Here is a 16,414-nt window from a genome sequence, read left to right as displayed (position 1 = left end):
TAACACTTGCATCAGGGCATTCTGTTGCTGAATCAACTGGGTGATCTCTGGCGGGAAAACAAATCCGGTGTCGCGTCTCGGAGGCATCTGATAGGTTTAGAAAAGATGAGAGTTAAGAATAGAATGAGGTCTAGAGAGAAAACACTACCCATATGCTCATGAGACAAATTCAATCAATATCACTCAATCAATTCAAACAAGGCAAAACAATCGATCTAACTAGCGTTACAAAGTGCTTGAACTATACTATTAAATGGGGGAAAACTACTACTGATATGGTGGTCTACTAGAAATTCTGATCCGTTGAAGACTCCATGATGTCTGCTCCAGCTTCATCAACCCAGTCGTCTTCACTTGGTTCTGAGTCGGTGTCGTCGATGATGATGTAGTTATCCGGACAAGTGCATTTGTCGACTTCTGCTTTTGGCACTGGATTTCCCACGAATACTCCAATCTTCTTCTCCAGGTCGTCATTCTTCCCTACTAGTGCGTTGATTTCCTCCAAATAATCTTCGCGTGTAGCCTTGAGTTCTTCTTGGAGCTCCTTGATCTTCGTTAATGCCTTCTTCAGTTCTTCCTTGTCCGTGCACATCTGATTCTCCTGGCGACGAATATGTTGGTTTTGCTCCTGGATGTAAGCTGCAATTGATCCATCCTTCTTGGTTCTGACCATCTCCCATTGCGCGTCTCGGCGTCCACAAATTTGGTAAATTGTATCCTTAAGCTCCTGGTGATAGACTTCTCCAATGCGTCCCATGGCGATGTGTGCGGCCATGCTCTTCCCTAAACCTAAGGTTGGTGCTTAGAAAACCAATCTTATGGGTTCAGTAACTGGCACAAACGTCCTTCCTGGAATGATAACTTGAATCTTCCAGCTCTCCTCTTCAGGTAATGTGGCGTTGTAGGTTCCGGTGATGCTTGGTATTCCTATGTTCAAGTACCTGGTGACTTCCTTCAAGTGTCGACCAAACGGCGTGTCTTCATCTGGTTGCATGAACTTGCTCCTTGCATTCGCCATTCCTAAAAGAGTAGAAAGTGGAGAGGGGTCAGAAATGAGAAGAGAGAAGCTTTCTAGGGCTTAAGCTTAGTGGTCGTGTCCTACAGTCAGCGTGTGCTCTGATACCAACTTTGTAGCGACCAGACCTCAAATGGTCTGTGCTGCTGTGCACCAGTGTCATCCCTGGATCAGTAATGCTGACACGCACAGTACAAATGGAGGATTTATAACAGAGTAGCAATCACACACTTATTACATCGAATATCTCCAAAGAGAATAAGTATGATAATCATGGCTTAAGGCCAACTAACAACGATAACAGCGGAAGACTTGGAAGATAAGTGAGTCCATCAACTCCAGCGGCATCACTGAGTATAAGACCACGACCTAAGGCACCTTACTCGTCGTCTGAAAAGTCTGCAACATGAAACGTTGCAGCCCGAAAACGGGTCAGCACATAGAATATGCTGGCAATGTAACACATAGAGAATAATGAACAATAACAATGCTATACTACATGCATATATGGCTGGTGGAAAGCTCTATGGTTACAGTTTTGCGAAAAGCCAATTTTATCCTACTCCAAAGGAATAAATTTTATTTAACTATCATGGTGGTTGTGAAACATTGAGATGGTTGACAGCATCTCAATCCCAATTAAATGTCATCAATAACCCAACAAAATTAATTAGAAGTAACGTAGTGATGAGATTCACATGATAATCCAAGTACTAGATACTCAAGTTGTCCATAACCGGGGACACGGCTAACCATGATTAGTTTGTACACTCTGCAGAGGTTTGTGCACTTTTCCCCACAAGACTCGATCTCCTCCGCTTGATTCTCGCACTACATGATGTTTGAGAAACGGATGACCGAGACACAGTCTTTCAGAAGTGTTTGCACCTTACGTATGGGTAGACAGTTACACCTACTTTCCCCTACATCGGCTAGTCTACCACTGTAAGAGTTCACACAACTTAGTCAACTATGCTAGAGCCCATAATAGCTTGCGGCTGCACACGGAAGTTTCTAGCATGAATAATCTCATGATCCCTTTGAACCTGGGTGGCGGTCCAAAAGAAAAACAGGCAATCCTGGAATACCCAGGTACCTCAATCCACCCAGATGTGAGTTCTAGTTGCCACCTTAAGTAAACCATTAATTAACAATCTCACATCTGTCATGGAAATCTCTCAAACCCAATCCACGCCTACGAGCATAGCATGGTAATAATAATAGCAAACGTAGAGGTAACTCCCAAGGGTTTGATAAGAAAACAGGTAATAGGTTCTACCTCAACTACTTCCCAATACCCACAATTTAATTGGATCCTAATCATGCAAGTGTTTGAGGAAAACAGATCTAATGCAATAAAACTGGGTATGGAAGGTATATGATCAAAGTGTTACTTGCCTTGCTGATGATCCGCGAAACCTAGCGATTCGAAGTAACAAGCGGCACACTCCGGGTACTCTATCGCAAACAAACAAGCATACAATCAGTACTCATCTAATGCATAGGTAAAACTCGAATGAAAGATCCAACCAGAAAGTTCAACTTAAGAACTCCGGTTTGCAAAAAGAATCAACTCGAAAGAAGCAACGAAAGTCAAACGGCGAAAGAAAGAAACTTCATTTACTAATCTGGATCTAGGTCAAATTTGACTGTAGCAAAAACTTGTTTGAGTAGGTTAAACGGAAAGAGAATTTCGAGACGAAACTCTAGGCGCTTGAATCGCCTGATTCCGATAAACGAGCGAGAAGTTAAACAGAATCGAAGATCAGAAATCAAATCTGAGATAATCACAGAAAAATCCGACGAAAAAGAAAAAACGGACGAACGGTTAAAGAACGGACGTTCGTTAACAGAGAAAAACCGACGAACGCGTTCGTTAAAACGAACGGTTCGGTGAACGCTCGCAAAATAATAAAACCAAAAAAAACCGATCTAGGTTTTTTTTTTAAAATGAAGGGGTTTTTTAACAAAAACCGGCAACGACGAACGGGGCAGCGAGGCAGTACCTCGTCGGGGCTCTGGCGGGGCTCCGGGCTCGGCGGCGTGGGCGGCGAGGTGCGGGCTCGGGGGGGGGGGGGGGGCGCGAGGGGGCGGCGAGGGCGGCGGCTCCGGCGACGAACGCGGCGGCGGCTGCTCGGCTTCCGGCGGCGGCGGCGAGGCGAGTGCGGGCGGCGGCGGCGACTTGAGAGGAGAGAGAGGGGGGGTATTTAAAGAGGGGGGGTCCGGGGTGGCTTGGGGGAGGGGGCGGCCGAGCGGGAGGCGGGCTCGTGGCCATGGCGGACTCCGGCGGCGGCGGGCGCCGTGCGGGAGAAGGAGAGAGGCGCGGGCGGGCCGGCGCTCGGCTGGGCTGCGGCCCAGCGGGCGTCGCGCGTTTTTTTAAATAAGTTCCACGGAAAATAATTCGTAGAAAAATAAATAAAAATCAGAAAAATATAAAATAATGTTTCCCCGTCTAGTTAGAAAATCTAGAATAGGGTGAACATTTTTTTAAATCAGAATAAATATTTTGAAAACATGCAATATTTTTAATGCAATAAAAATTGCAAATAAAATTCAAATAAATCCAATAAAAGATTTTAACATTTTTCCTCCAGTATTTCAATTGTTTTGGAGAAGTCATATTTTCTCCTCTCGTTATTTTTAAAATGAAATATTTTTCCGGAGAGAAAATATTTAAAACCAAAATCCTCGTCTTATTATTTGATGAAAATCAAATGCGAAAATTCGAGAAAATCCCCAACTCTCTCCGAGGGTCCTTGAGTTTCTTAGGATTTATCGAGGGTGTGTCAAAATGCAATAAAACATGATATGAAATGATGATCTATGTATAACATTCCAAATTGGAAATTTGGGATGTTACAAAAACACTCCCACTCGGGGACTCCCACTCGGGGACCGGATCCATAAAACTAAAAACAACGAGCACACAAGGTTATGTCTGCCTACCTGATCAGGGTAAGCACGCCCATAACCTTCCCTCGTGGGAGGCACAGGCGAGATGCACGACAATAGACCAAGTTAGGACCTTACCCATACGGTAAGCGTGGTTGCACTGGTCAGTTTCGATCTGGCGGCACCATGACTCAGCCAACAGTTGTTCAAGTTCAATTAAATCCGGTTAACTTGAATGCAATATGCTGAGCCATGATAAAGTAACATGATGTATTTACAATGCATGAGCATGATACCAACATAATCATGAGGGTACAACATAACTATCCACCATATCAACAATTAATCATATCCAACTGAACATGGCATAATGACGAGCATAAATATTACAAGTGCAACACTACTCATAACATAACATGACCACTAGCATCAACAATAAATACCATGCAAGAATATATCTACAGTGCTATCATGCAAGCATTTAACCAACTGGATGCAATAGAACATGTATAAGAACAGTACTCGGGACAGATAGCTGTCATGCACCGAAGACAATCACCAACATCAACATGTACTACTAGCAAGCATAAGCATATGAAGGAACACTAGCAACTAGCAGGGCATGACAACTAGGTGCATGACAACATAGCAAGAAAGTAAGCACTAACCCAAAAGCATTACCGAAACAACGATAACCATCTTTTAAACAAGCAAACATTTATTCAATATTCAAGTTGAAAACCATGGCTACTGCATGATTATCATGCAAGTGGGTATTGTGGCTTGCCTGGGGATGAAGAAGGCAACGGGGGGAAGCGCGGTGAAGCCGCGGAAGACTTGCCGGAAACAGTTCTCTCTCGGAGGGCTGTTTACGTGCAAGGGAAAAAAGGTCATTTTCACAGTGTCAAACCATAGTGAAAATGAAACCAACAGAACGGGCTCGACGAAACGAAGAAGTGGGCTTTGGATTCACCTCATTTGGAGTTGTGGTTAAAAAGATATGAGGGGTTGAAGTTCAGGGACTAATCTATAAAGATTTCTCCACAAACAGGCCCCTGAGCTGAAAAACAGAAACGTATTACAGACAATACACTTTCAGAACCGGAAAACGCATTCAGGCCCCTGAGCTGAAAAGAAAACATACTCTGACCTGAAGCAATACCGGAATACGCTTTCACCTAAGGAAAACGTACGGCCTAGTTGACACTTCCACTTAAGTGACGTGGTGGTGGCGTGGCCCGGCTTGAGCAGCTGACAGAGGGGGCCCGCCTTATCCATCTCCCTCTCCTCGCGCCTGTCTTCTTCCTCCTCGCTGCCTCCCCGATCAGTGACAGAGGAGCGAGGGAAGGGAAGAGGCCGGCGCCGGCCCGGCCAACTCCGGCCGTCTCCGACCGAGGTGAGGGCACCGGCGACCGCGGTATGCGACGGCGCACCCGTCCAGAGGGGAAAGAGGCGTCGGGGAGGAGTGGAGAGAAGGCAACGGGAGGAGGCAGAGGCGGAGCAGAGGCGCTGCCGGCGACGGGCGCTGGCGATTCCGGCCACCTTCGGCCAAGTGGAACACGCCGGCGAGGTCGGGGAAGGACGGCGCGTCCGTTCAGAGGGCAAACGGGCGTCGGGGAGGAGCGGGGCTGCCGCGGCTGGAGGCAACAGAGAGCGCGGCCGGCGGCGGCCGTTCAATGGAGGGGCGGCCACAGGGCCTCCGGCGACAAACTGAGGGAGTGGGGAGGTGAGGTGGACTCCGGTGGGTCTCCTGGTGGTGGAACGAGGAGGGGAGGGGCTCGGCATGCCGCGAATTTAGGCGGAGACCCGAGGCGAGGCTTCGGCCTTGGGAGGGCAATGGGAGTTCCTCGAGCTCGAGGAAGTGGCTAGGCAGGACTAGAGGAGGGAGGAGAGGCTGCTAGTGTGCTCGAACGGGGCTGGGGGTGGCTACTTATAGCCGGGGCGAGGGTCACGGGCTCGGGTGCCGCCACTCGCTCTTGGCCAAGGTTCTGGCGACGCTCAGCGAGCACGGGAGGGCTCGGGAAGGTGACGAGAGAGGGAACGGACGAGGGTCAGGGCTCACGGAGACGAGGGTGAGCTCGTGGACAAGAGGAGAAGAGCCGAATGCCATTAAAGCCTCAGTCGGTTACAGCTCGCCCATGGGCGCACGGCGACGAGCGCTGACGGAGGGGCTGAAGGAGGGGGAGAGGGCTCCAGGAGGAGGGAGACGACGCGGTGCAGCTGTGGGACATGCTCACGAGCTCGAAGACGCCGAAAGGGAGAAGGGGTCCAGCACAAACAGCCACTGGACGCGCGCACTGCACACAGAGCGCGTGCACATGCATGCCATTGTCGTGGTCACCATGTGCACTGGCATGTAGTGGGGGAGAGGTACTTGGAAATGTTGTCTAGTGAGTAGTTCATCCAGGGGAGGTTGCATCTGAGGTGGTAGATGGGTTAAAAGTGACATGGTTAAAAAGTAATCAAGCTCTGAAGTTTACTGCAGTAAACTTGATCGAGCACTGCTGATCCACAGAGACTTGATTGAGGTCAAAGGAGTTGTCTGGTATGTTTAGGGTAAGAAGGACTTACATCCTGGTAATTTTGAGAAGAATTGGACCACTAATTAACATAGTTGCTTTATGACTAAGTAATCTGGTCCAGAATGAAGATCATGATGATGCTCTCAAATGGAGAAGCCACTTGAGCTGAAATTGGGCAAGGCAGAGTTATTTGGTCTTATGAAGATGCTCAAAATGTTTCATACCAATTGGATAAACCAAAATGGTACTTCCTTCACAAACATTTCCACTGACCAGAAACTTGCAAAACTTCTAGAGGAATAATGGATTGATGAAACATGCCCAAAATGGGTGGAGGTAAGTTATATGGATAAAAGAAGGCCTAGAAAAATTGGCAGCCATAATGGAGCAAGATAACATATACTTGCTTCACAAACTAAAATTTTGGACAGAATCAAAGAATTGAAGATGAGCTCACATGGAGGCATGACATGAGCTCTACTTTGGTGGAGAGATATTATATGATGATATGAGGGATCATGAAAAATGGCAACTCATTTGGATATGCCTAGCTTGTACTTCCTTCACAACTAGTTCCCTCAGACAGGAACTTTGAAAAATTGCTCAGGAATATTTACTAGGCAAATGAGGTTGCACTTTGGCATGTGGCAATGATATGGACAGGAAACGGTGTCCAAGGAGTTTGAGGTTAATTGGGAAAAGTAAAATAGCACTTGCTTCACAATGTGCCATTTAGGGGCAGAATAGGAAATGAATTATTTGAGCATGATGATAAACATGACAAATGAAATATTTTGCTATATTTGATAAATATATGACCCAAAAAATTTATGAGAATTATTTGGGAATTTTAGGAGTGATGGAAATAAAGGTTGCTTCACAACCTAGGGTAATTGGAGTTATTCTTGTAATAGAAATGGAATATCCCCAATAAAAAGAATATTGGGATTTGGGCTAGGATGAAAATGGCAGGGTCTAGGGAAGGATTTGGGAAAGACAAGCCACTTTGGAAGCAAAGAAGAGTTCATCTTCTTCAGTTTCCAGACCACAAGGCCACGGAAAAAGAAAACTCAAGCAAAAACCTCAGAAAAACAAAACAAAAAGAAAGGGCCAAAAATCAGGCTGCCACAAACCTTACCCCCTTAAAGAAATCTCGTCCTCGAGATTTGGTTTCTCAGGGAACAAGTATGAAGATACTGACTTAAGGAAACCGTTTCCAACTCGGGTATCTTTTTTCTTATTTTTGTTCCAACTAAATTTTTATCTGACTGGCCCTGGGGTGGTTTGCTTTAATATATCCATATTCTGACAGATCTCACCTTGCTTGTTCATGCTTATACAGGCTCCAATTTCTTTTTAGATCTGCTACTTAACTGACTGTGATTGATCCTCACGACTGAAATATATGTCGGCCTCACAAATCCAAGAGTGATTTCCGTTGGGTGTGTCATCCGGCACTGACAATCTTTCATGAAGTGGTGATCAGATTTTTCTAGTGGACCCCCAAGCTCTAACTCCTTGCATTGGGTTTCTCCACTAAATGCAGGTGCTTGGGGTTCCAATCAGTGAGTTGGGTCATAACCGCTTTCCTGACAGATTCTGGCTTATCTCGGAAGTTTCTGATTCATCTTAACTGGTTCCACTGTCTTGAGTATCGGATCCGTACCAAATATTTGATTGTCGCCTGTCGTGGCTAGCATAAGAGTTTGACCTGTAGGATAATATCTGCAGACTTGACTAACGGTGGTTCTGCACCACGCGGGTCTTGCAACAATTTTCATACCCACATCACTGGTCTTGCTCCTTCATTATCGTTTTCTTGGTCTGGATCCTTGACTAAAAGAGCTGGGTCATATTGCCTTTTTTTTGTATCACCATAGGTACTGTCGGTGCAATTTTTTTTCCGGCAATCGCAGCTTATCCTCATTTTTCTGACAGGGTACCCCATTAAATGGCAGTTTCAACTTCCCTCAAGTTCTGACTGATTCTTGCTTCTGACCAAAATGTTGCGGATCTGATTCTTGGGATTCGCTGCCATATGCTGTCAATTCACAGCGTACTACCTTGTACCAATGTCTTACTAAAGAAGATTGGCTGGCTTGTGCTTGAAACTTTCATCGGACAGCTTGCTGAAGAAGACTGGGTATCGTGCTTCAGAAGCTTACCCCCTTAAAGACGTTGCTGGGGAAAAACTCGGTACCTTATGCTGGAATCTTTTGCGGTTGCTTACTGAAGAAGGCAGAGTACCTTGTACGGGAAATCATCCATGTATCGTACTGAAGAAGATAGATGAATCTTGCCTTGGAAGCTTTTCGGGTATCTTGCGAGTGAAGATTGGGTTGTTTACACCAGAAGCTTCTTATTGTGATATGCGGACCGATTTCCAGATATATAACCATCTTAATATTTTTGTTATTGATTTCTTGTATGAAACGGGGTTTTGCAGGACTATCCTCCTTTCTGAGTACATGCCATATTTTTGCTTGCTTCCAGGTACATCGGGTTCCAAAATCATCCTCCACAAAAAATTAAACTTGTATCTGAGCCATACCTTTGATAATATTTTTTCAACCTTGCACACAATTTATCTTCTTGCTGATTTGATCATTTCTGCTATGAGGAGTGCACGCTGAGAGAGACTTGACTTTCAGTAACATGATCAGATATCCCCCAATCTGAATGCAGTCGGCTGAGAATTCCATGCTGTTGTGAGGAGTGCACATTAATGCAAACATTATACTGACATTTCACCCAGGATTTTCTTTTGTATTCAGACGAGCTATTTCCAATTTCACTACAGTCTGCTGACAATTCCATTCTGTTTAGCTGAGTTTCCAAATATATGCATTTCTTGCTGACTCTTCAGGTCCGGTGTCGGCTGACGAGCAACTTTAATAGGGGAAAAATTTGTAACACCGAAGGCACAAAGAAAGAAACAAAAGAAACGACTAAAGCAAAAGCACACAAACATACTACTAATATAATTAATCAAGCAATCATCACATATTACTGCTACTCACACCATAATATGCATGCACACCTAAGCACACAAATCGCGCGGAAACTCCGGTATTACGGTCTAATATGCTGTGGTGGTGTGCACGAAAATTATATCCATGTGTGGAAGGAGTTGGCGTAACCGAAGCTACACCAAGCACTGGCTGAACAGTGGCCGGATCTGGATGGATACACAGGTGAGAACGGACTTGACGATCAAGTAGCGAGACACAAAAGTCACGACTTCCTCATCATCAAGCGTACGAAGGGAATCATACCTGTCTAAAGAATGATATGACAGGGCAAGATAACAGTGGAAGACTGGGTTTAATAGCATTGCCCTTTTCTGATAACAAAGATCAGCAAGGGTTGCCAAGGGGACGAGATGGAGAGCCTGGATGATGATGTGGTTGCATCACACCGAAGAGCAGGCATGCTATGAAAGAGGGTACAGGTAGTGGATCGAAACCGATGCCACCTACACTGACAAGATTAACCGTTAGTGACAAAATAATAATCTATATGCATGCTGTGCGACAAACAAATGCAACAATCAAGTGCAACAAACCAACTGGGGTCTATACTACCACTTTCTAACGTTCGCGCAACCTAAGGCATCCTACACCTAGACATGCTCTGATACCAAGAGCTGTGGCACCCCGGCTCAAAGAAAACCGGAACGCCCCGTATTCCAGCCCAGAGATCGAGGAGAAGTCTTCTGGAATACGACACTCCTTAGCATAGAACAAACCAGCTTTCTATTATATTACGAATATGAATACAAGATCTCCGATATTACAATGAATAACATCGGCACGACGACACTACGCCATCCTCAGTTGCTCTATGCAAGAAGCAGAACAACTCGAAGCAGCAGAATAACTCTAGCAGCGGAACAACGACGACGGTGGTGAACTCCAATCCGCAGGGACTCTGGCTGGAACGCTTATCCTAGCTTGCAAACAAAGAATCCATGGCAAACAAGCATGCAATCCAGGCACGACCTGCAAGCTGGCATGACACGCCAGGTCAGTACATTGAATGTACTTGCAAGCTCACAATTAACTAGAAGCATTCAAGACAAACAATAGCATGGCAATTACAGGTTAAGCAGGAATTAACATGAGATCCTCATAACAACATGACCTGAACAACATGACACCCAAAGTAATACTCCCAAAATAATACCAGGTACCATCATGAAAATAATCATAATAGCCACTAAAAATCCAAAGGCAACATGAACACGATACAGCTAGAACAACATGAGCATAGCATGAGCATATGAGTCTGACGATACTAGCATGCAACATGATGACACTATATGCATTATTTATTTTGCTCGGGTTACTACGTAACCATCACATGCCTCACTTACCAACCTCGGACATCACACGATTATCTCAGGATCAAATCAAGCTTGGTATAAACAATACCTTAGTAATCATTAAATGACCACAAGGAGCTTGATATTTACCCATGATTCTCGCACAACATCGCGAATATACAATAACTCGGTATCCTCGATACCACCGTGATCCTTCCGGCGATCACAACTACGACCAACACTTGGTCTCAAACTGTGATCCTTACGGCGATCACAACCACGACCAATATTTGGCCCGTGATCCTTACGGCGATCACAACCAACTTATCTCATCATCAAACCGGGGTTGTTATTAATCAAGTTATTATTAATACTGTTGACTCATGGTGGGACCGACACGAACTGGGCCCTTATCCGCGGGCGCGGCTATCGATAGATTTAATATACACTCTGCAGAGGTTAGCACACTGTACCCACACCACAGAACCCATGGCCTCGCACTCCCATTCGGGTGGACCAACGGCGTTCCGACAAAACCGATCTACTGCCGTGACATTCTCCTGGCCACTCCGACCAAATCCCCAACGGGCTAGTCCTGGGTGGCCCCGTGTCTACCAAAGTCACCCCGACCACCGTCATGGTCAAAACACTCCCACTCGGGGACCGGATCCATAAAACTAAAAACAACGAGCACACAAGGTTATGTCTGCCTACCTGATCAGGGTAAGCACGCCCATAACCTTCCCTCGTGGGAGGCACCGGAGAGATGCACGACAATAGACCCAGTTAGGACCTTACCTATACGGTAAGCGTGGTTGCACTGGTCAGTTTCGATCTGGCGGCACCATGACTCAGCCAACAGTTGTTCAAGTTCAATTAAATCCGGTTAACTTGAATGCAATATGCTGAGCCATGATAAAGTAACATGATGCATTTACAATGCATGAGCATGATAGCAACATAATCATGAGGGTACAACATAACTATCCACCATATCAACAATTAATCATATCCAACTGAACATGGCATAATGACGAGCATAAATATTACAAGTGCAATACTACTCATAACATAACATGACCACTAGCATCAACAATAAATACCATTCAAGAACATATCAACAGTGCTATCATGCAAGCATTTAACCAACTGGATGCAATAGAACATGTATAAGAACAGTACTCGGGACAGATAGCTGTCATGCACCGAAGACCATCACCAACATCAACATGTACTACTAGCAAGCATAAGCATATGAAGGAACACTAGCAACTAGCAGGGCATGACAACTAGGTGCATGACAACATAGCAAGAAAGTAAGCACTAACCCAAAAGCATTACCGAAACAACGATAACCATCTTTTAAACAAGCAAACATTTATTCAATATTCAAGTTGAAAACCATGGCTACTGCATGATTATCATGCAAGTGGGTATTGTGGCTTGCCTGGGGATGAAGAAGGCACCGGGGAGAAGTGCGGTGAAGCCGCGGAAAGACTTGCCGGAAACAGTTCTCTCTCGGAGGGGCTGTTTACGTGCAAGGGCAAAAAGGTCATTTTCACAGTGTCAAACCATAGTGAAAATGAAACCAATAGAACGGGCTCGACGAAACAAAGAAGTGGGCTTTGGATTCAACTCATTTGGCGTTGTGGTTAAAAAGATATGAGGGGTTGAAGTTCAGGGACTAATTTGTAAAGATTTCTCCACAAACAGGCCCCTGAGCTGAAAAACAGAAAACGTATTACAGACAATACGCTTTCAGAACTAGAAAACGCATTCAGGGCTTAAGAAGGATTGGAATACACTTTCAGTAAAAGAAAACATATTCTGACCTGAAGCAGTATTGAAATACGCGTTCACCTAAGGAAAACGTACGCTCGAGTTGACGCTTCCACTTAAGTGACGTGGCGGTGGCGGGGCCCGGCTTGAGCAGCTGACAGAGGGGGCCCGCCTTATCCATCTCCCTCTCCTCGCGCCTGTCTTCTTCCTCCTCGCTGCCTCCCCGATCAGTGACATAGGAGCGAGGGAAGGGAAGAGGCCGGCGCCGGCCCGACCAACTCCGGCCGTCTCCGACCGAGGTGAGGGCACCGGCGGCCGCGGTATGCGACGGCGCACCCGTCCAGAGGGGAAAGAGGCGTCGGGGAGGAGTGGAGAGAAGGCAACGGGAGGAGGCAGAGGCGGAGCAGAGGCGCTGCCGGCGACGGGCGCTGGCGATTCCGGCCACCTCCGGCCAAGTGGAACACGCCGGCGAGGTTCGGGGAAGGACGGTGCGTCCGTTCAGAGGGCAAACGGGCGCCGGGAGGAGCGGGGCTGCCGCGGCTGGAGGCAACAGAGAGCGCGGCCGGCGGTGGCCATTCAATGGAGGGGCGGCCACAGGGCCTCCGGCGACAAACTGAGGGAGTGGGGAGGTGAGGTGGACTCCGGTGGGTCTCCTGGTGGTGGAACGAGGAGGGGAGGGGCTCGGCATGCTGCGAATTTAGGTGGAGACCCGAGGCAAGGATTCGGCCATGGGAGGGCAATGGGAGCTCCTCGAGCTCGGGGAAGTGGCTAGGCAGGACTAGAGGAGGGAGGAGAGGCTGCTAGTGTGCTCGAACGGGGCTGGGGGTGGCTACTTATAGCCGGGGCGAGGGTCACGGGCTCGGGTGCCGCCGCTCGCTCTCGGCCAAGGTTCTGGCGACGCTCAGCGAGCACGGGAGGGCTCGGGAAGGTGACGAGAGAGGGAACGGACGAGGGTCAGGGCTCACGGAGACGAGGGTGAGCTCGTGGACAAGAGGAGAAGAGCCGAACGCCATTAAAGCCTCGGTCGGTTACAGCTCGCCCGTGGGCGCGCAGCGACGAGCGCTGATAGAGGGGCTGACGGAGGGGGAGAGGGCTCCAGGAGGAGGGCGACGACGCGGTGCAGCTGTGGGACATGCTCACGAGCTCGAAGACGCCGAAAGGGAGAAGGGGTCCAGCACAAACAGCCACTGGACGCGTGCACTGCACACAGAGCGCGTGCACAGGCATGCCATTGTCGTGGTCACCATGTGCACTGGCATGTAGTGGGGGAGAGGTACTTGGAAATGTTGTCTAGTGAGTAGTTCATCCAGGGGAGGTTGCATCTAAGGTGGTAGATGGGTTAAAAGTGACATGGTTAAAAAGTAATCAAACTCTGAAGTTTACTGCAGTAAACTTGATCGAGCACTGCTGATCCACAGAGACTTGATTGAGGTCAAAGGAGTTGTCTGGTATGTTTAGGGTAAGAAGGACTTACATCCTGGTAATTTTGAGAAGAATTGGACCACTAGTTAATATAGTTGCTTTATGACTAAGTAATCTGGTCCAGAATGAAGATCATGATGATGCTCTCAAATGGAGAAGCCACTTGAGCTGAAATTGGGCAAGGCAGAGTTATTTGGTCTTATGAAGATGCTCAAAAGGTTTCATACCAATTGGATAAACCAAAATGGTACTTCCTTCACAAACATTTCCACTGACCAGAAACTTGCAAAAATTCTAGAGGAATAATGGCTTGATGAAACATGCCCAAAATGGGTGGAGGTAAGTTATATGAATAACAGAAGGCCTAGAAAAATTGGCAGCCATAATGGAGCAAGATAACATATACTTGCTTCACAAACTGAAATTTTGGACAGAATCAAAGAATTGAAGATGAGCTCACATGGAGGCATGACATGAGCTCTACTTTGGTGGAGAGCTATGATATGATGATATGAGGGATCATGAAAAATGGCAACTCATTTGGATATGCCTAGCTTGTACTTCCTTCACAACCAGTTCCCTCAGACAGGAACTTTGAAAAATTGCTCAGGAATATTTACTAGGCAAATGAGGTTGCACTTTGGCATGTGGCAATGATATATACAGGAAAAGGTGTCCAAGGGGTTTGAGGTTAATTGGGAAAAGTAAAATAGCACTTGCTTCACAATGTGCCATTTAGGGCAGAATAGGAAATGAATTATTTGAGCATGATGATAAACATGACAAATGAAATATTTTTCTATATTTGAGAAATATATGACCCAAAGAATTTATGAGAATTATTTGGGAATTTTAGGAGTGATGGAAATAAAGGTTGCTTCACAACCTAGGGCAATTTGAGTTATTCCTTTAATAGAAAAGGAATATCCCCAATAAAAAGAATATTAGGATTTGGGCTAGGATGAAAATTACAGGGTCTAGGGAAGGATTTGGGAATGACAAGCCACTTTGGAAGCAAAGAAGAGGTCATCTTCTTCAGTTTCCAGACCACAAGGCCACGGAAAAAGAAAACTCAAGCAAAAACCTCAGAAAAACAAAATAAAAAGAAAGGGCCAAAAATCAGGCTGTCACAAGCGTCGTCGTCGTGTTCATGGGGAGGCAACGGAATGCGTCGTGTTCATGGGGAGGCAACGGAATGCGTCGTGTTCATCGGGAGGCAACGGAACGCGTGGGAGCCAACCGGCTGGGTCGGAACGGAATGCATGGTCGTGTTCATCGGGAGGGCTTGGACGGAACAGGCGATGGAAACGAGGCCTGGCGTACCGCAAAAATGAGGAAACGGACCTCCTACGTTCGAAACGGGGTCCTGTTGATCGGGAGGGGTGTGGCGTACCGCAAAACGGAGGAAACAGACCTCCTACGGTCGAAACGGGGGTCCTGTTGATCGGGAGGGGTGTGGCGTACCGCAAAACGGACGAAACGGACCTCCTACGGTCGAAATGGGGGTCCTGTTGATCGGGAGGGGTGTGGCGTACCGCAAAACGGACGAAACGGACCTCCTATGGTCGAAACGGGGGTCGTGTTCATCGGGAGGGGTGTGGCGTACCGCAAAACGGGACTCCACGGGATACTGTTCATCTCCACCGTCGACCTCCTCCAGCCTCCACGGGCTCCTGTTCATCCAGCCTCCACCGCGCGCTACTCCACCGGCTACTGTTCAACCACCCCTCCACGGGCACCCCTCCATCGTCTACTGTTCATCCAGCCCTCCACACCACGGGGTCCTGTTCAACCACCCCTCCACGGGCACCCCTCCACCATCTACTATTCATCCAGCCCTCCACACCATGGGGTCCTGTTCATCCAGAGGCAACGCCACCGCTCATTGTTCATCCAACCCCCCGCCCCCCCGCAACGCTCACTGTTCATCCCAGAGGCAGCATCGATCGGCTTCAGTTAGCAGCAGTAGCGAAGGAATCGCTCGATCGGGTTCAGTTAACAGCCATCGATCGATCGCTCGGGTTCAGTAACGCGTAGCCTGTAGTGCAATCGCTCGGGTTCAGTTAGAGCCCAACACCTCGCTCGGGTTCAGTTAGAGCCAACGCCTCGCACACACGCGCATACGTGTACGAGAGAAACGCGCATCGCTCGGCCCCTGATCTCCCACCGTAACCGGGAACTCCCCGAAATTTTCCTCGCCCTCGCTTCTACCATGGTTTTTTCCGTCATGGACGGCCCAAAGAATGTCATGCAGCTGCGTCTCCGGCCCGCCCAGGATGAAAAGCCCATTTTCTGTCATGATTTTTTGTCATAGAAGTAGGAGCCCACCACATCTATGATGATACCGGGTTTTGTCACAACTATCGTCATAGAAGTGTCATATGTATGACAGAATTTTTTTTTGTTCGGCCCAAAATTTCACGGATGTGTCTTTTTTTTGTAGTGTCCCTTCCGGCGGCC

General features: G+C 47.3%; 1 long non-coding RNA gene across 1 annotated transcript; it reads right to left on the bottom strand.

Moving 5' to 3' along the window:
• Positions 1-1,200: 1,200 nt before the first annotated feature.
• LOC123497872 (uncharacterized) lies at positions 1,201-6,182 on the bottom strand. Its single transcript, XR_012205176.1, has 5 exons — positions 5,058-6,182; positions 4,881-4,967; positions 3,962-4,772; positions 2,414-2,473; positions 1,201-1,414 (listed from the first exon to the last, which is right to left on the bottom strand). It is a non-coding gene; the product is annotated as an uncharacterized lncRNA (long non-coding RNA).
• Between the last annotated feature and the right edge of the window lie 10,232 nt (positions 6,183-16,414).

The sequence above is a fragment of the Aegilops tauschii genome, chromosome 3 (genome assembly GCF_002575655.3).
Source record: "Aegilops tauschii subsp. strangulata cultivar AL8/78 chromosome 3, Aet v6.0, whole genome shotgun sequence".
Classification (NCBI taxonomy): domain Eukaryota; kingdom Viridiplantae; phylum Streptophyta; class Magnoliopsida; order Poales; family Poaceae; genus Aegilops; species Aegilops tauschii.
This window is presented reverse-complemented; position numbering and strand designations above follow the sequence as displayed.